Genomic DNA, 20000 nt, shown 5'->3' on the forward strand with positions numbered 1-20000 from the left:
ATAATAATGATAATAATCATAATGATAATCATAGTAATCATCATCATCATAATAATAGTAATGAAAAAAATAATATTAATAATAAGAATCATAGAAATAAATAATAATCATCATCATCTTCCTAATAATAATCATAATAATAACAGTAACAATAGTAGCACATTTATTTGTTCTAACCATAACCACTTACCAGTTAGCGTCACAACATCACTGTGTAAGGACGCGTGACCTTGTTACCTGTCCTTAAAAGACGATCAGGAATTCACAAAGCTATCAGTGGTATATGGATCCAGTGTGTGATAATGTTCACTGATAATAAGTTTTAATGTGATACAAAGAACAAACATTCAAACTAAAAGCGAAAGCTCGTACGCACACTCCCAGATGTGCTGCGACAAGCGCAGGCACTCTGGTCAGCCTCTACGTCGTCAGGGAATGACTGATGGGACGACGGCGACGAACCAACAAATGGAAACCGAGGGGAGATATGATGTCCTCACTAAGCTGGATATCGGTAGGGTCCCGGAGAGGCTGAGGAAAAAAAGCAAAGAGGCAGCACTCTGCTTCTGTGGAAGTTACCCTCGGGGACACATGTGCGCGCGTTCTAAGAATGCAAAGCTTCGCACACATGGGGATAAATATCGCTGGGTCTCTCAGGCCCTAAAAATGGACCCTTACAATAAGACACACGGATTAATCGAGCTGAAAACTGGGAGAAATAACGTTTATGTCAAATACGAGAACGAACTAATTCTTTCTCATATAACAACTACCGGTACAAGTGGTGATGTGCTAGAAAAAAACAAGGTTTATAGGATGGGAAAACGTGCGAACGTCATTGTGTTCGAAACATGAGAAATGACTGCATACAATGAACGTATCATTCATGCGATAATGGAATGATGACCCAAAGAGTCATCATAACGTGTGAGGGGAAGTAATCCCCAAAACTGTTAAAATGGTTGAGGGTATGGCACCCTTTAGGAGTGCCGTCTTCAAATCCCTGACCCCGTTTTGCTCTAACTGCTCAAAGTGGGGCCACGGAACACGTGCTCGTCCACGAGTCGCGCCGCGATCCTCCAAACGGAACTTCAAAATGTGCAGAAAGAATATCAGAAGGAAAAAATGTCCCTCGAAAATGTGTGAAGTGTCGACAAGAGCATAATGCCAATTTTCCATTGTGCCAACGGACAGGAAAACAGATAGTAAAAAAGGCACCGCCCCCCCCCCCCAAAAAAAAAAAAAAAAAAAAAAAAATCCCCCCAGCCAGGCACTTTGGTGATGTGGGGGAATTCCCACACCTGCAGAGGTCAACAGTGGTGGCCCTGCAAAGGAAGCCATGGCACCGACCACAGTACCGGCATCAACAAGAGTTAAAGTTCCGTCAACTCAAGCACCAACAACAGCTTCAGCACCAGCCCTAGCACCATAGGCTTCATCATCATCATCGTCACCATTATCATCGTCATCATCATCATCATCATCATCACACCACCGTCATCATCATCATCGTCATCATCATTACTATAATAATAATAATAATAATAATAATAATAATAATAATAATAATAATAACAATAATAATAATAATAATAATAATAATAATAATAGTAGTAGTAGTAGTAGTAGTAGTAGTAATAATAATAATAATAATAATAATAATTATTATTATTATTTTTATTATTGTTATTATTATTATTAATAATGATATTATTATCATAATCATGATTATTATTATAAATATTGACAGTAGTGGTAGTATTAATATTATTATTGTTGCTATTATTATCATTTTTATCAATATTATTACTACTACAACTACTACTACTATCCCTATTATTGTTATCATTAGTATTATTATTTCTATTATCATTTCCATTATCAGTATCATTGACACTGTTATCATTATCACTATCATTGTTATCATCATTATTATCATTATCATTGTTATTATTGTTGTTATTGTTATTGCTATAATCATCATCATCACCATTACCATCATCATCATCATCATCATCATCATCATCATCATCATCATCATCATCATCATCACATCACCACTATTATTGTTGTTACTATTATCATCATCGTCATCATTATTATCAATATTATTATCATTATCATCAACCTTGTTATTACAGTTATCATTATCACCATTAATATTATATCATAGTTAACTCCATGATCACGATGTTGATGATCATGAATATCATTTGCACCATCATTACCATTATTATTACTGTTCTTACTATTAACAGCAGCAATATTACTAGAACTTATGTTGCTATCAACAGCAACACTCCATTAAGATAATTTCCCAAGATGAATTTATAAACAAATCTTAGATATTATGCAAATAAATGTCTTCAGTGTATCAGTAAGTAAATTAGATTTTTTTTTTACTTTGTGTGTGCATTCTCGTTTGTATGTGTGTGTGTGCGTGAATGTGTATGTGAATATTTATATGTGCTTGAATGCATGTGCGTGTATTTACTATGTCTATATGTTTGTTGTGGATGTATTTCTGCATACATATGTGCATTTGTGTATACATATGTGTCAATCTGTGTGTACGTGTGTTTCCGTGTGAATGCATGTGTGTGCATCTATGTCAATCTGTGTGTACTTATGTTGTGCATGTACATGGACGCACTATATTTGTTTTTATACGTGTTTGTATATATACATATGCTTGTCCGCACCTCAGTAACAAAAATTTTCATTAAATAGATAAGCATCGAGAGGGGCAACTTATCACACCCTAAGAGCTTTTCAATTTTCAACATCAGTTATTCTCACTTGTCATTATTATCGTTCTATTTATTAATCTATCTATTTTTTGTCATGTTGCAAGAGTGTAATAGTGATTTACGAGCCTATAAACCACCCACGGCGCCTCTGCATTTGCAACACGGCTCTGCTTGCAAGACGGGGGTTTACTTGTATAGAAAACGTATTGCAGAGAGAAAGAAAATGGGGGACGATTTTGACGATAGACTGGAGTATTCTCCATGTGTATGTGATTTTTGTATTTGTGATGATGGTAATTCGAATGTAATGTTAGCTTAATCATAGTAAGAATTATAATGGCAATATTAATAATGGTAGTTTACATGATAATGTAGTATAATGATAATGACTATGCTATACATTAAAAATAAATGGATAAATATATAAAATAAGAAATAATAATAATTAGGATCATAATGACAACAGTGATACTGGTAACATCATTAGAGGTGATAGTGGCTATAATGATACTGTTAATTATAACATAAAGGCAGCAAACACTACAAAACTAGCGATGAATCATGATATTAACATTGATAGAAGCTCCTAGTAAGAACAAAATGATGACAAAGAAAATAATTATGATATACAAACAATAACAATGATGAACACACCAAAGACATAAAAGAATGAATAAATGAGTATATAGAAAAGATGATAATAGTAATAATAAAAAAAACATGAATGATACTGACAATATCTGTATTGAAAAGAACTGTCAATAACTCTTCATCATTTTAGTTCATCCACGTTCAGTATGAAAATTCGAGGCGAAAGAACGCGCCAAGGAAGGATACGTTTGAGTTACACTGAAGAGGAAGCCCCGCGGTGTGACGTCACTGGAAGGGACGGCGCGCTCACGAACGCGTCTCGGATTCAAGCGGATGCGAAGGCGCGTGCGTGACGTCATGGATTACACGAACGAATATTGATTCTGAGTTTTTTTTTCGTGTAGGATGGAATAACTTTATCGGTGTTTTATGGATGTAGATGCCTCTGATGCCAGAGGATGATTGGTTGTTGATTGGCTGATTATAAGATAAATCAAAAGATGAACGGAAGAAGAAGTTCATGTTGAAGAAAAACATTCGAATACACACAAACTCCAACTAAAATACACACATACATATATACACCTCAAAACAACACACATATCCATATATACATCCACACAAATACCAAATACAATAATTACATAACATTTGCCTCGACAGCCTCGAGATCAAACACGTACAGGCCATACAGGTCAAAACATACGTCATACAAGTCACACAGTTCATAAAGGTCACTCCTCGCACAGTGCCACTAGGCACGACGGTGCCAGCGTGACCGTGATGGCACTGATATCCAAGGTATATTCCAAAGAGTGCCATTACCTGCGTTGAGATAAGAATGGAGTGTGACTAGGGACGAGTGAGGGTAAGTAAGCGTGTGAGTTACTTAACTGAAGATATATATACATACACACACACACACACACACACACACACACACACACACACACACACACACATATATATATATATATATATATATATATATATATATATATATATATATATATATAGGTGGAGTAAGGGAGAAGGAGAAAGGTAGAAGAGGGAGACAGAGAATGGGTAAGGTATGAGAAGGAAAGGAAGTGAAGGAGGTAGAGAGAATAGATAAGGGGTCAGAAGGAAAGGAAGTGGAAGAGGGAGAGAAGGAGAGAGAATGGGTAAAGGATTAGACGGAAGAGGGAGAGAAGGAGAGAAAAAAGGCAGAGGGCTAGAGGGGAAGGAAGTGGAAAAGGGAGAAGGAGAAAGAGAGAAAGGCAGAATGATAGATAGAAAGGTATATAAATACAGATGGAGTAGATATATAAATAGATGGATCGATATTTGTCTATTCATCTATCTGTTTATCTATCTACCTATCGCTCTTCTCTCTCCCACCTTTTATTGCTTTAGAAAATAAGAAATATGAATCGGCATAAACAAACAGAAATAGATAAACAGATGAGTAAGTAAACAGTTAGATGATTAAAAATGGAATGAAATGAAGAAAGTGGGGGAGAAGGAAAGATGGAGAGGAGAGAAAATGAAAATGAAGAGATAGGACAGGTAAAAAAAAGAGGAAGGCGAAGAAGAATGATAAAGACGAGGAGGAGGAGGAGGTGTAGAGGAAGAAAATGAATAATAATAATGAGAAGACGGAGCAGGAAAATAAAACAGAATATTAATAATAAAAAAAAAATCACAGAGAAGCGACCCGGGCACGTGTTACAAAAGGTTTTATCAGATGACCTCTTTATCAAGCCTTGTGTAGAGTGGCGACCTGACCCGAGAGAGCGCGGGACCCGAGAGCATTCGTGGGGGGGGGGGGGTAGGAGATAGGGAGGGCCCTGGGGTGACCTATGGGGACCTGAGGGAAGGATAGACGGGATAGAGGCTGGCTGCTTGGTTCTCGTTGTGGGGTACAGAGGCCTCTGGGAGGTCTCTCTCTCTCTCTCTCTCTCTCTCTCTCTCTCTCTCTCTCTCTCTCTTTCTCTCTCTCTCTCTCTCTCTCTCTCTCTCTCTCTTTCTCTCTCTCTCTCTCTCTCTCTCTCTCTCTCTCTCTCTTCCTCTCTCTCTCTCTCTCTCTCTCTCTCTCTCTCTCTTTACACACACACACATATATATATATGTGTGTGTGCATCCGCGTGCGGATTCACATATGTGTAGGTCAGCTTAAATACGGAAGTGATGATGACGATATATATATATATATATATATATATATATATATATATATATATATATATATATATATATACTAACACAGCCGTAATTAGTTTAATGATTATTAGCAAAGATAAATCATATCTCCATTATCAGTGCTGTAATAATGAACCAAAATAACATACATTAGACAACAGAATAAAATTAATTGAAGTGGTTCTCTAAATTAACAATTAAGTAATTAAAACAATAAGAATAACAGTAATAGAAACAAAATTGTGAACCAACAGTAAAGCTATATTAAGATATATATCTGTTTACCTGTCCTGGCTGCCACCCTCACGATGGTTATGTCACACCGCATAATGGAACACAAAGGCAAGTCACTTCGTACGGGACGACCGCTGAGCAGACCATCTTTCGCGGCCATAAGAAAACACTCTCACAAACACTCACGTCCTTCCTCCAACACAGATTGCAGTATTCTGTCCTCTCATTCCTCCTGCCTAAACCTCATTATCTCGGAATCTTTGTTAATTCGCAAGATGAAACCCGAGCTTAACAACGCCACTACTGGGATCACCTTGTTTACGAACTAGCTGCTTTCATTCCTCTGAAAAAAATGAAAAAAACATGTTTGGTTCGTTTTTTTCATATTTTATCCTGTTTTTATTGTATATAGTCTCTAACACTCTATATATATACATATATATATATATTTATATATATATATTTATATATATATATATATATATATATATATATATGTATATATATATGTATATATATATATATATATATATATATATATATATATATATATATATATATATATATATAATATATATATATAAGTGTGTGTGCGGGCGGGCGTGTGTGTATACAGTATGTATGTGTGTGCGTATCCGCTACAAAATGGCTCCCAAATTACCCTGGGAACCGAGCCTCCCACACCTTCCCTAGAATCTCAGAGAAAGGCCGAAATAGAGCTGGGAAATCGGGCAAGGTGAGCGCGGGAGTGGGGGTGGGGGGAAGAGGGGAAGGGAGGAGGGTAGGGAAAGGGACACGCGGGCAAAGGGAAAAGGGACGGGGGAGGGGAAAAGAGGAAGGGGAGGGGAAAGGGACACGCGGATGAAGGGAAAAGAAGGAGGGAAAAGATGAGAAGGAAGGAGGGGAAGAGAAAAGGAAAACAGGGCAGAGGAGAGAAAAAGAGAGAGCGATGGAAATACCATTTATTCCAATCGTATTTTTTTCTCGCTCTCTCTCTCTAAGTAGCTTGTGAGCAAAGGGGCGAGTTTTATGCCTTATTAATCCCAAACAGAGGGCGCGTGTCTGCCACATGGCCTTGCACCTGCGCCGAAACACGCGCTTAATGAGGTGTTGACAAGGCGACGTGGGCGTGGGAGGGAGGGTGGGTGGGAAGGGGAGGGGGAAAGGGAGAGGGGTAAAGAGGGGGGATGCGGGAGGTGGTGGAAAGGGGAGAGGGAGGAGGGGGGTGAAAAGGGGAGGGGGAAGGGGAGAGGGGTAAGGAGGGGGGGGATGGGGGGAGTGGAGGGGGAGTGGTAAGGAGGGGGAGGCGTTGTGGAGGTGGAAGGAAGGGATGAGGAGGAGGGATGGGTGAAGGGGGGAGATGAAAAGGGGAAGAGGGTGAAAGGGGTAAAGAAGGAAAGAGGAGGAGGGTGAAGAGAGGGAAGAGGATGAGAAGGGAGAAGGGGTGAAAAAAGGCCGAGGGGTTAGGGGGGAGAAGTTTATAGGGGGGAGGGGGTAAGAATCAGGGGGAGATAAGGAGGAATAAAGTACAGTATATAGTTGGGTATCAGGAAATAGGGTATGGGGATCTGGGGGGGGGGGAGAAAGAAGGAGGAGAAGAAGCGAATAGAATTATAGGGAGTGGGAGAGAGGGCGTGAGTTAGTGGGGGGGGGGGTGAGGCGTTGTATTAAAGGCCTGGCATTTAAAATACTCGATGTTATTTCTGCTTTTCATCGCTTCAGTTAAAGAGAATATTTGAAATCAACTTTAAAAAAGCTGCGAAAAAGAACAAAGAAAACAGGTGATGATTTTGGGATAAAGGGAAGATATGGGTAAGTGGGTAAAGTGAGAAGAAAAATTAGAGACGGAGAGAAAGGGAGAGAGTAAGAGAGAGAAGGGAGAGAGAAGAGAGAGAGAAAGAGAGAGAGAGAAATAAAGAGAGAGAGAGAGAGAAGAGAGAGAGAGAGAGAGAGAGGAGAGAGAGAGAGAGAGAGAGAGAGAGAGAGAGAGAGAGAGAGAGAGAAAGAGAGAGAGAGAAATAAAGAGAGAGAGAGGGAGAGAGAGAGAGAGAGAGAGAGAGAGAGAGAGAGAAGAGAGGAGGAGAGAGAGAGAGAGAGAGAGAGAGAGAGAGAGAGAGAGAGAGAGAGAGGAGAGAGAAAGAGAGAGAGAGGAGAGAAGAGAGAGGAGAGAGAGAGAGAGAGAGAGAGAGAGAGAGAGAGGGAGAAAGAAAGCGAGAGAAAGAGAGAGACAGAGAGAGGAAGAAAGAAAGAAAGAAAGAGAAGGAGAAGAAAGCGAGAGACTCATAACCAGAGAGAGGAGCAAGGGGTAGGGGGAGGGTGGCGAGGAAGGCGGGGGAGGGAGGGGGGGGGTCTCGAGGAAGGGCGGGGGAAGGGGAGGGTGGCGAGGAAGGGCGGGGGAAGGGGAGGGTCGCGAGGAAGGGCGGGGGAGGGGGGGGTGGGGGCGGCGCATACCCTGAAGGACCCGCACGTGCGGTTTCACGTCCTCAGGAAAAAGACACAAAGGGGGCGTACGACTTGTCTTGGGAGCGTCCTTGGGAAATGACGACCTTTTTGGAGAATCCTTTTGAGATCCTTTCGGAGAATCATTTGGCTTTTTTTTTTTTTTTTTTTTTTGGTTTTCTGTTTTAGAACTTGAAGGCCTTTTTGGAAATGGTTAAGGGCATGGTTTTTTTTATCTTATTATAAGTATATATATATATATATATATATATATATATATATATATAATATATATATATATATATATATATATATATATGTGTGTTTTTACGTAATTAGGAGTTTTGTGAAATATATTTTTGGAAAGATATTTTCTGATTATTTTTTATGGATTTTATTTTAAGATTTTTTTAAGAGAGAGAGAAAAAAAAACGTTTGGAGAACCATTTAGGATATTTATAAACCTTATTAGGTCATGTCTTTGAAAAAAAAAAAAACTAATTTCTTTCTTTCTCTCTTCTGTTATTTATCTATTTATTCATCTATTTACCTCTTGATCTTTATCGAGAATCCTTTAGGAAAATGAACGAGAAGGGAAGAAGACAGAATAAAAAAAGCAGAGGAGAAGGAAAGAGAGAAGGACAAAGTAAAAAAAAAATGGAAATGAAATACACAGAAAAAAAGGGATTTAGAACGTTGACATAGAAAGGAAGAAAGGGAGAAAAAATAGAAATAGGAAAGAGAAGATACTAAGAATGAGGAAATACCAGAAAAAAAGAGAAAGAAAGAAAAAAAAATATAAAGAACAAAAAGTTGAAGAATAAAGAGGAACGAAAAATAAGAGAAAGGGCTAGAGGAATAAGGGAAAAAAAGAGAAGAGAAAGAAGAAGAAGAATAAAGACAGGAATAAGAAAGAATACGAAAGAAGCGAACAGGCAGAAGAGAAGAGGAAGAGGAAGAAGTAGATTATCACACAGCAGAATAGGAGACAAAAAAAACAAAACATTAGCACAATACGGAATATGAAGACGGGACAAGACAGATAGGATAACAAAAAGAGAGAAGAAGATAGCAAGAAAAATGAAAGGGAAAGGAGATTAAAACAATAACAGGAAAAGAGGATAAAGATGAAGAGAAAGAAAAAAGACGATAACACGAAGAAGAGATGAGGAAGAAGAAGAAGAAGAAGAAGAAGAAAAGGGAGGATTACAAGAAGAGAAGGAATAAGATAAATCAGAAGAGCAGAGGAAGAAGATGAAGAAAACAGAAGATTGTTAGAAGATGAAGGCGAAGAAAAGGAAGAAAACAAACGATAACAAGAAATAAAGAGGAGAGGGAGAAGGAAACGAAGCATAGCAAGAGAAGGAGAAGAGAAGGAAGCTAAGATAAAACAAGAGAAGAGGAAAGAGATGAAGACGAAACAAAGAGGATAGCGAGAAGAATAGAGGAGGGAGAGAAACGAAAAGAACTAGGATAACAAGAAGGGAAGAGAAGAGATAGAAGCTAAATATAGAGCAAGAGGATGAGGAGAGATAGAAGCTAAAAAAAGAAAATAAAACAAGAAGAAAAGAGAAGAGAAGAGATGACGCTAAAGAGGGGATAGTAAGAACAAAAGAGGAGAGAAGGAAGATAATAAAGGAGGATAGCAAGAGGAGAGGAGAGGTAGAGGCTAAAAAAAGAAGATAGAAAAAAGAAGATAGCAAAAGGGGAGATAGGGAAAATAAAACAGATAGCAAGAGGAAAGATTGAAAAAAAGAAAGAAAAAAAGCAGATAGAAAGAGGAGAAGAGACGGAAGCTAAAAAGAAAAGAAAAAGAAAGAAGAAGGGGATAGGAAGAGGAGAAGAGGAAAGAGGAGAAGAGGATAGGAAGAGGAGAAGAAGAGAAGAGGAAAGAGAAGAAGAGGAGAAGAGGAGAAGAGGAAAGAGGAGGAGGAGAAGAGGAGAAGAGGAGAAGAGGAAGGGGGGGTGGGGGGGGGGGGGGGGGGGGGAGAGAAGAAGTGAGGAGAAGAGGAGAAAGAGGACGAAGGTGCTCGAGCCGGTGTACATAACGCGACACAATCAGCCGGGAAACAATGAGCTCACGAGGTCCGACGAGTCTTAGAGAGGCAGCCGAGACAATGGCGGCGTGTTGAGAGAAGTGAGAGGTACTGTGGAGGGTGGTGCGGAAGTGGTGGAGGAGAGGATGCGAAAAAGGATATTAGGAAGGAAAGTGGGTAGGGTTGTGTAGATTTATTAGATAGATGGTTTTGGATGCGGTTGGGTGTATTCTGGATTATTTAGTATACTGATGGTGACTGTTATTTCGCTTCATATTTTTTTTATTTACGTCTTAGACGTTTGTCTTTTTTGTATTTATTCAACTTCAGTATCGATGGAGGACTTCGAGAGAGGGCCCTTGGCGGACGGAGGGGGGGGGGGGGGGAGGACTTCGAGAGAGGGCCCTTGGCGGACGGACGATGGGCCAACTTATGCACGAGGCTCAACTCACTGCTTTGTGGATCTTCTGGTGGGAGGGGGAGGGGGAGGGGAGGAGAAGGAGGAGGAGGAGGAGGAGAAGCAGGAGGAGAAGGAGGAGAAGGAGGAGAAGGAGAAGGAGAAAGGAGGAGGGAGTGAGGAGGAGAAGCAGGAGGAGAAGAGGAGAAAGGAGGAGGGAGGAGGAGGTGAGGAGGAGAGAAGGAGGAGAAGAGGATGAGAGAGGAAAGGAGGAGAGGAGAAGGAGGAGGAGGGGGAGGAGGAGGAGAAGCGGGGATGCTAAAAGGAGTAGAAGGAGCCGTAGCAGTAAGGAGGATGAGGAGGAGGTAGTTAATGAGAAGGAGGAGAAAGGGGCGCCTTGAGGAGAAGGATAAGGCGGATTAGCTGTTAGAATTCTTAGCATTATCTTATCCTTCTTACGTCGTATGAGTCTTCAGCCTATTATCCGTATGATCCTGTCTTAGTCTTCTATCGTCTTCTTCTTCTTACTCCTTCTTAATCATTCTTCTCCTTATTTCCTTCTCCTTCGTTCTCTTCGTCCTTCTTCTCCCTTTTTCTCTTCTGCTCGTTTCCTTCTTGCTGCTGCTGCGGCTGCCGTCTTCGCCTGCTTAGCCGTCGGCGCGCGGCGCCTGCGTCGGATTGCGCCCGGAGGCGTCTGAGTCTTCTCCTCCTTCTGCTCCTTCTGCGCCTTCTCCGGCTGTCGGCGAGTCCGGATTCGTCGTCGGCGCGCCGCCTTGCGTGCTCCGGCTTGCGCCTGCTGCGACGCTCTGCCTTCGTTCGTCGCCTGCGTCGTCTTACTGCTTCTCCTCCGGCGGACCGGCTTCGCCGCTCGGCACGGTCTTCGCTGAGCCGCGTCGTCGTCTTCTTCTGCGTCGCCCGCTGCTTCTGTGTCGTCCGGCGACGAGCCGAGACAGGTGCATCAGCATAAGGAGAGGAATAATAATAAAAAAAAGATAGAGGAAGAGCAAAGCACTACGTGACTCTTAATCTTAATCCTTTACCTTCTCCCAACCCATTCTCTATGTTTTCCTCCTTCCCTCCCACCTCTTCCTTCTTTCCTCCTTCCCTCCCACCTCTTCCTCCTTCCCTCCCACCTCTTCCCTCCCCCCTTCCTCCCACCTCTTCCTCCTTCCTTCCTCCCACCTCTTATTCTTCCCCCCACCATCTCCCTCTTCCCTCCCACCTCTTCCTCCTTCCCTCCCACCTCTTCCTCCTTCCCTCCCATCTCTTCCTTCTTCCACCCTCCTCCTCTTCCTCCTTCCCTCCCAACTCTTCTCCTTCCCTCCCATCTCTCCTTCTTCTCCCACCCTCCTCTTCCCTGCCTTCCCACCTCTTCCCCTTCCGCCTCCACACCTCTTCCTCCTTCCCTCCCACCTCTTTCGCCTTCCCTCCCACCTCTTTCTCCTTCCCTCCCACCTCTTCCTCCTTCCCTCCCACCTCTTCCTCCTTCCCTCCCATCTCTTCCTTCTCCCACCCTCCTCCTTCCCTCCCACCTCTTCCTCCTTCCCTCCCACCTCTTCCTCCTTCCCTCCAATCTCTTCCTCCTTCCCCCATCTCTTCCTTCTCCCACCCTCCTCCTTCCTCCCACCTCTTCTGCTTCCCTCCCACCTCTTCCTCCTTCCCTTCCCCTCTTCCTCCTTCTCTCTCCTTCCTCTTCCGTCTCCCACCCTCCTCCTTCCCTCCCACCTCTTCTCCTTCCCTCCCACCTCTTTCTCTTCCCTCCCATCTCTTCCTCTCCCACCCTCCTCCTTCCCCCCACCTCTTCCTCCTTCCCTCCCCGCTCTCCTCCTTCCCTCCATCTCTTCCTTCTCCCACCTCCACCCTCCTCCTTCCGACTTCCCTCCCACCCTTCCCTACTTCCCTCCTAATCTCTTGCCTTCGTTCCAACCCTCCTCCTTCCCTCCCACCTCGTCTCCTTCCCTCCACCTCTTTCTCCTTTCCCTCCCACCTTCCTTCCTCCCTTCCCTCCCACCTCTTTCCTCCTTCCCTCCCATCTCTTCCTTCTCCCCCCTCCTCCTTCCCTCCCACCTCTTCCTACCTTCCCCCCACCTCTTCCTGCTTCCCTCCCCCTCTTTCCTCCTTCCCTCCTCACCCTCCTTCCCCTCCCATTCTTCTTCCTCCTACCCTCCACCTCTTCCTCCTTCCTCCCCACCATCTTCCCCCTCCCTCCACCTCTTCCTCCTTCTCTCCCTCTCTTCCTTCCTCCCCCTCCTCCTTCCCCCCTCCCACCTCTCCTCCTTCCCCTCCCATCTCTTCCTCCTCCCTCCCACCTCTTCCTCCTTCCCTCCCACCTTTCCTCCTTTTCCCCCCCCCTCCCACCTCTTCTTCCTTCCCTCCCACTCTTCCTCCTTCCATCCCATCTTTCCTTCTCCCACCCTCCTCCTTCCCTCCCACCTCTTCCTCCTTCCCTCCCCCGCTTCCTATCCTTCCCTCCCATCTCTTCCTTCCTCCCACCCTCCTCCTTCCCTCCACCTCTTCCTCTTTCCCTCCCCCTCTTCTCCTTCCCTCCCACCTCTTCCCTCCATTCGCCCCCCACCTCTTCTCCTTCCCCCTCCCACCTCTCCTTCTCCACCCTCCTCCTTCCTCCGCACCTCTTCCCTCTTCCTCCCACCTCTCCTCCTTCCTCCCATCCCTCTTCCTTCCTTCTCCTCCCAACCCTCCTCCTTGCCCTCCCTCTCTTCCTCCTTCCTCCCATCTCTTCCTCCTTCCCTCCCCCTTCTCCACCCTCCTCCTTCCCTCCCACCTCTTTCCTCCTTCCCTCCCACCTCTTCCATCCTTCCCTCCCACCACCTCTTCCTGCTTCCTCCTCCCTCCCACCTCTTTTCTCCCACCCGTCCTCCCCCCTTTTTTTCCCTCCCACCTCTCCCTCATTCCCTACACCTCTTCCTCCTTCTGCCCACCTCTTCCTCCTTCCCCCCATCTCTTCCTTCTTCCACCCTCTTCCTCCTTCTCTCCCATCTCTTCCTTCTCCCACCCACCTCCATCCACCCTCCCACCTCTTCCTCCTATCCCTCCCACCTCTTCCTCCTCCCCCCTCCTCCTTCCCTCTCCACTCTTCCTCTTCCATCCACCTCTTCCTCCCTCCCTCCCATCCTCGTCCTTCTCCCACCCTCCTCCTTCCCTCCCACCTCTTCCGCCTTCCCTCCCACCTCTTCCTCCTTCCCTCCACCTCTTCCTCCTTCCCGCTCCCATCTCTTCCTTCGCCCACCCTCCTCCTTCCCTCCCACCTTCTTCCTCCTTCCCTCCCACCTCTTCCTCCTTCCCTCCCATCTCTTCCTTCTCCCACCCTCCTCCTTCCCTCCCACCTCTTCCTCCTTCCCTCCCACCTCTTCCTCCTTCCCTCCCACCTCTTCCTTCTCCCACCCTCCTCCTTCCCTCCCACCTCTTCCTCCTTCCCTCCCACCTCTTCCTCCTTCCCTCCCACCTCTTCCTCCTTCTCTCCACCTCTTCCTCCTTCCCTCCCACCTCTTCCTGCTTCCCTCCCACCTCTTCCTCCTTCCCTCCCATCTCTTCCTTCTCCACCCTCCTCCTTGCCCTTCCCACCTCTTCCTCCTTCCTCCACCTCTTCCTACCTTCTCTCACCATCGCTTTCCTTCTCCCTTCTTCCTCTTCCCTCCCCCTCTTCCTCCTTCCTCCCATACTCTTCCTTTCTCCCACCCCCTCCTATCCTCACCACCTCTGATCCTCCTTCCCTCCCACCTCTTCCTCCTTCCCTCCCCTCTCTTCCTTCTCCCACCTCCTCCTTCCCTCCAACCTCTTCCTCTTCCCTCCCTACCTCTTCCCCTCCTCCCTCCCATCTCTTCTTCTCCCACCCTCCTCCTTTCCGCTCCACCTCTTCCTCCTTCCCCCCCCTCTTTCCTCCTTCTCTCCCATCTCTTACCTTCTCCCACCCTCCTCCTTCCCTCCCACCTCTTCCCTCCTTCCCTCCCACCTCTTCCTCCTCCCACCCTCCTCCTTCCCTCCCACCTCTTCCTCCTTCCCTCCCACCTCTTCCTCCTTCCCCCCCTCTTACTTCTCCCACCCTCCTCCTTCTCCCACCTTCTTCCTCCTTCCCATCCCACCTCTTCCCCTCCCTCCCCATCTCTTCCTTCTCCACCTCTCCTCCTTCCCTCCGCACCTCTTCCTCCGTCCCGCCCAACTCTTTCCGGCTTCCTCCCACCTCTTCCTCCTTCCCTCCCACCTCTTCCTTTCTCCCACCCTCGCTCCTTCCCTCCCACCTCTTCTCTCCTTCCCCCTCCACCTTTTCCTCCTTCCTCCCCCTCTTCCTCCTTCTCTCACCATCGCTTCCTCTCCCACCTCCTCCTTCCCTCCACCTATTCCTCCTTCCCTCCCTACCTCTTCCTCCTTCTCTCCCATCTCTTCCTTCTTCCCTCCAACCTCTTCCTCCTTCCCTCCCACCTCTTCCTCCTTCCCTCCCATCTCTTCCTTCTTCCACCCTCCTCCTTCGCTCCTTCTCCCCCCACCTTCCCCCTTCTCCTTTCTCTCTGATCAGGGCAGTAGAGTTCTAATGTCTTCACAAAACGTCTCTAATGAAACAGCTTAGCGCTTTGTAGCTTTGTTTACCCGCTGACACTCCAGGCTTTATTATTCAAGACTGAGGACTTGTAGAGGACGCGATCGGTGGAGGAGATGCCGAGCTCGAGGGGGAGGGGGATGGGGGGGGGCTATTGTTCCTGCTCCTCGAACAGTTGGAGATGAAGGAGGAGGAGGAGGAGGCGGAGGAGGAGATGATGAGGAAATAAAAATTGAGCTGAAGAACGGGGATAATGAAACATAATGAGTTGATTATCGGGGGGTTGAAGGGGGGGGGGGTCTGGTTCTGAGGTGAACCTCGGCTGCGTTTTAGCCCCAGGGAGTTTAAACGATTTTTTTTAACGAGTTCATCGTTTTGGTTGGATGAATGAATAATTACATCTAATGGACACACACACACACACGCACGCACACGCACACAGACGCACACACTCTCTCACACACACACACACACACACACACACACACACACACGCACGCACGCACGCACGCACGCACGCACGCACACACAAACACACGCGCACGCACACACACACACGCACGCATGCACGCACGCACGCACACACACACACACACACAACACACACACACACACACACACACATATATATATATATATTATATATATATATCTATATATATATATTTATATATATATATATATAATATATGCCTTCGAGAAGCGCCAAGCCAATCACATTAGTCATAATTACAGGCCACCAAACCACAAAGACCCAAAGCAAGACCAACCAGGCCAATCGTCCTGGAAAAGAACACCCGCAACCTCTTCTTTTATCTCTTTCTTCCTCTTCCTCCCCTTCCCCTTCCTCTTCTCCCCCCCTCTCTCGTCCCCCCCATTCCGAAAACTCTATAACAACATAGCTCTCTAACACCCCCCCCTCCCCCTCCCCAACTCACCCTCCATTCCGAGAACTCTATAGCAACACACTCTCTCCCTCCCTCCCTTCCTCCTTTTTCCTCCCTCCCTCCCTCCCTCCCTCCTCCCTTCCCTTCCCTTCCCAACCCCTCCTCCCTCCCCCTTCCCTTACCTCCCCCCCCTCCTCCCTCCACTCCCTTCCCCCCTTCCCTTACCCTCCCCCCTTCCCCCCTTTCCACCTCCCTCCCCTTTTCCCTCAGCCATTTCGCCTGCCCGACTTTCCCGCCATAATCTTGGAGATCACATAAAATTTGTTGGACGGCCATCAATATGTACAAATACAGCCGCTATCAGTGCCTGGAGGGGAAACTGCGCTAGACAAGGAAACACCATAAAGTATTGGGGGACGCGAGACCCCGCACTCGCCGCCCTCTGTCTCCTGCTGCTCCCATGCTAATGATGCTGCTGGCCAGGCTGGTGCTATTGCTGCCAATGCTGCAGCTTTTATTTCTACCAGCATTCTCACTGCTTCTACGGTTACCCTGCTACTACTGCTACGCCTCCTCTTCCTACTGCTGTTACTATTACTACTAGTACTATTACTACTACTAATGCTACTACTACTACTACTGATACTTCTACTGCTACTACTACTACTACTAATGCTACTGCTACTATTACTACTATTACTATTACTTCTACTACTATTACTACTACTACTGCTACTGCTACTATTACTACTACTCTACTACTACTGCTGCTGCTACTACCACTACTTTTATCACTACTACTGCTGCTAATACTGCTAATAGTAATAATGATACAGCTGCTACGAACGCTGCTACAGCAACTATTACTATTGTTGTTTTTCCAGCACTGTTACTACCATCATTACTACTATTGTTATCACATCTATGACATCTCCCACTGAATCGCCTCTTTGACGTACCTTTCTCTTATTCTACCTCAGTCTTTCTGTTTTTTCTCTGAATATGTCTTTTTCTCTCTGCTTCTCCTTTTCCTTCCCCCCCCCCCCTGGAATGGTTTTCTTTCTCAGCTTCTTCCTATTCTTTTCTCTCGAAACTTTCTACACGCTTTTCCCCTGAATTTTCCCCTGGATGTCTTTCTCTCCCTGGTTTCCCCCCCTGCCTTTTTCCCCTGAATGTCTTTCTCTCCCTGGTTTCCCCCCTGCCTTTTTCCCCTGAATGTCTATCTCTCTGCTTTCTTCCCTGCCTTTTCCTTCAAATTTCTCTTTCTCCCTGCTTTGCCACCCTGCCCTGCCTTTCCCACCCTCTTTTTCTCCCTCCCTGGCTTCTCGCCCTGCTTTTTCGTCTGTCTCCCCCCCCCTCCTCCCCAATTCTCCCCCATATCTCTCTCTCTCCCTCTCCCTCCCTCCCCTTACCTCCCCCGCAAACAATCATTTCCCCCCAACAATATTTACCCCAAGTGTCATCCATTCCCACCATTAGTGCCATCACCCTTACAGCCAGTGCCACAATTACCTGCAGAGCTTAATGGTGCCATAGAGTGAGTGCCATTGAGTGAGTGCCAGCTGAGAGGGACAACTGAGGCGCTGTTAACTGGTGTTGTTTTCCCTCGTGTTTGTGTTTGTTTGTTTCTGTTTACGTATTTGTTTGCTATTATTATTATTATTATTATTATCATTATTATTTTTTATTTTTATATTTTTATTATTATTATTTTATTATATTATTTTTTATTTTTATTTTTATTGTTATTTTATTTTTTTATTATTATTATTATTATTATTTTTATTTTATTATTTTTATTTTATTTTATTATTACTATTATTGTTTTTTTATTATTATTATTATTTTATTTGTTAATCTCTCTCTCTCCCCTCTCTGCCCCCTTCCCCTCTCCCCTCTCTTCTCCCCCCTCTCTCTATCTCTTCTCTTCTCTCTCTCTCTCTCTCTCTCTCTCTCTTTCCTATCCTTTCTCTCTATTTTCGTCTTTTTAATACTTCTGCGTCCCTCATTCTCCCTCTCTTCGTTCTAGCTTTTATTCTATCTCCTTTTTGCAATCATACTAAGAATAAAATGATGAAAGAGGAAGGAAAAGAAAGAGAAAGAAAACGAAAAAATAAGAAAAGAAAAAGAAAAAAGGCAAAACCAATCGAACTGCTTGACCACAGAGGGGCGAGATGTATGGGTGGGGGAGGGGGGGTGGGGGGTTGTAGAACGGTAGGGAGAGGGGGGGGGGTCGTCTACTTCACAATGGACCATTTGTAAAACCCCCTCTCGCTTCTTCCCCTCCCCCCCCCCCCCCCTCTCCCCTTCTCTTCCTCTCCCCCCCCCTCGGGTTCTTTCCCCCCCCCCCCTCGCTTCTCTCTCTCCTCCCCTTTTTCCTTTCTCCCCCTCCCCCCTCTCGCTTCTCTCTCCCCTCCCCCCTCTCGCTTCTCTCCTCCTCCCCCTCCGCTTCTCCTCTCCTCCCCCCTTCTCGCTTCTCCTCTTCTCCCCCCTCTCGCTTCTCCTCTCCTCCTCCTCTCGCTTCTCTCTTCCCCCCCCTCTGCTTCCTCTCTCCTCCCCCCCCTCGCTTCTCTCGCCCCCCCCCCCCTTCCCTTCTCTCTCTCCTCCCCCCCTCGCTTCTCCTCTCCTCCCCCCTTCGCTTCTCTCTCCTCCCCCCTCTCGCTTCTCTCTTCTCTATCCTCCCCCTCTCCTTCTCTCGCTCCTCTCTCTCCTCCCCCCCTCTCGCTCCTCTCTCTCCTCCCCCCCTCTCGCTCCTCTCTCTCCTCCCCCCTCTCGCTCCTCTCTCTCCTCCTCCCCTCTCTCCTCCCTCCCTCTCGCTCCTCTGTCTCCTCCCCTCTCTCTTCTCTCTATCTTTCTCGATCCCTCTTTCTCTCTCTATCTTTCCCTAGTACTGTTTTCGTGACCGAGGAGGGCGAGAGAGGAGAGAGAGAGAGAGAGAGAGGGGGAGAGAGAGAGGGGGAGGAGAGGAGAAGGAGAGAGAGAGAGAGAGAGGGGAGAGAGAGAGAGAGAGAGGAAAGAGAAAGAGAAGAGAGGGGAGAGAGGGGAGAAAGAGAGAGAGAGGAGAGAGAGAGAAAGAGGAAGAGAAAGAGAGAGAAAACGGGAGAGAAGAGAAAAGAGAGGAAGAGAGAGAGAGAGAGAGAGAGAGAGAGAGAGAGAGAGAAAGGCAGACAGACAGACAGAGGGATAGAGAGAAAGTAGTTTTGACTAATATTATAAGTGTACCAATGCTAAGAGATCGGAGAGAGGATTGAAAGAGAAAATAATAATAAAAAATAAAATAAATACATGTGTCTCTATTTCTCCGCCCCCCCAACCCCACACCCTCGGGTCCAGCGCTCTCTCGGGTCAGGTCAGCTTGGCATAAGCCCTGATAAAGAGGTCATCTGATAAGGTCTCTCGTAACACGGGTCTTTCTATCACTTTCTCCTGTTAATCAACCAATTTAAATCCCTCTATATATATATTTTTCCTCATCTCCCTACAGTGGAACACATCATATATCAAAATACAAAATACAGATAGCAAAATACAAAATCCCCCCCCCCCAAAAAAAAGCAATACAGAATGCAAAATACAGAATACAAAACATAAAAACAAAATACGAAACCTGTATCATTCTCTCTCGTTGACCATTCAACATCTGCAATGAATTAAAGATTGGCAATTCACTTTCCATGCTGTTGCACGGATTGGCTGATTGCACTCCGGATATGACGCCATAGATCTGGTATTTTTTCATATTTATTTTCGTTTTCTTTTAGTTATGACGTCACAGGAGTTCTTTGATTGGTGACGTAATAGTTCATTATGACGTCGTGGCTGGTTGATATCAGTTTTATTTTCAATATGTTTTCCATATTTTCCCGTTAACATTTTGCATTTTTTTTTTGATACTCATATTTCTTTTTATAATGAGGTCAGAGTGAATACTGA

The sequence above is a fragment of the Penaeus monodon genome, chromosome 10, assembly GCF_015228065.2.
Source record: "Penaeus monodon isolate SGIC_2016 chromosome 10, NSTDA_Pmon_1, whole genome shotgun sequence".
Lineage (NCBI taxonomy): Eukaryota > Metazoa > Arthropoda > Malacostraca > Decapoda > Penaeidae > Penaeus > Penaeus monodon.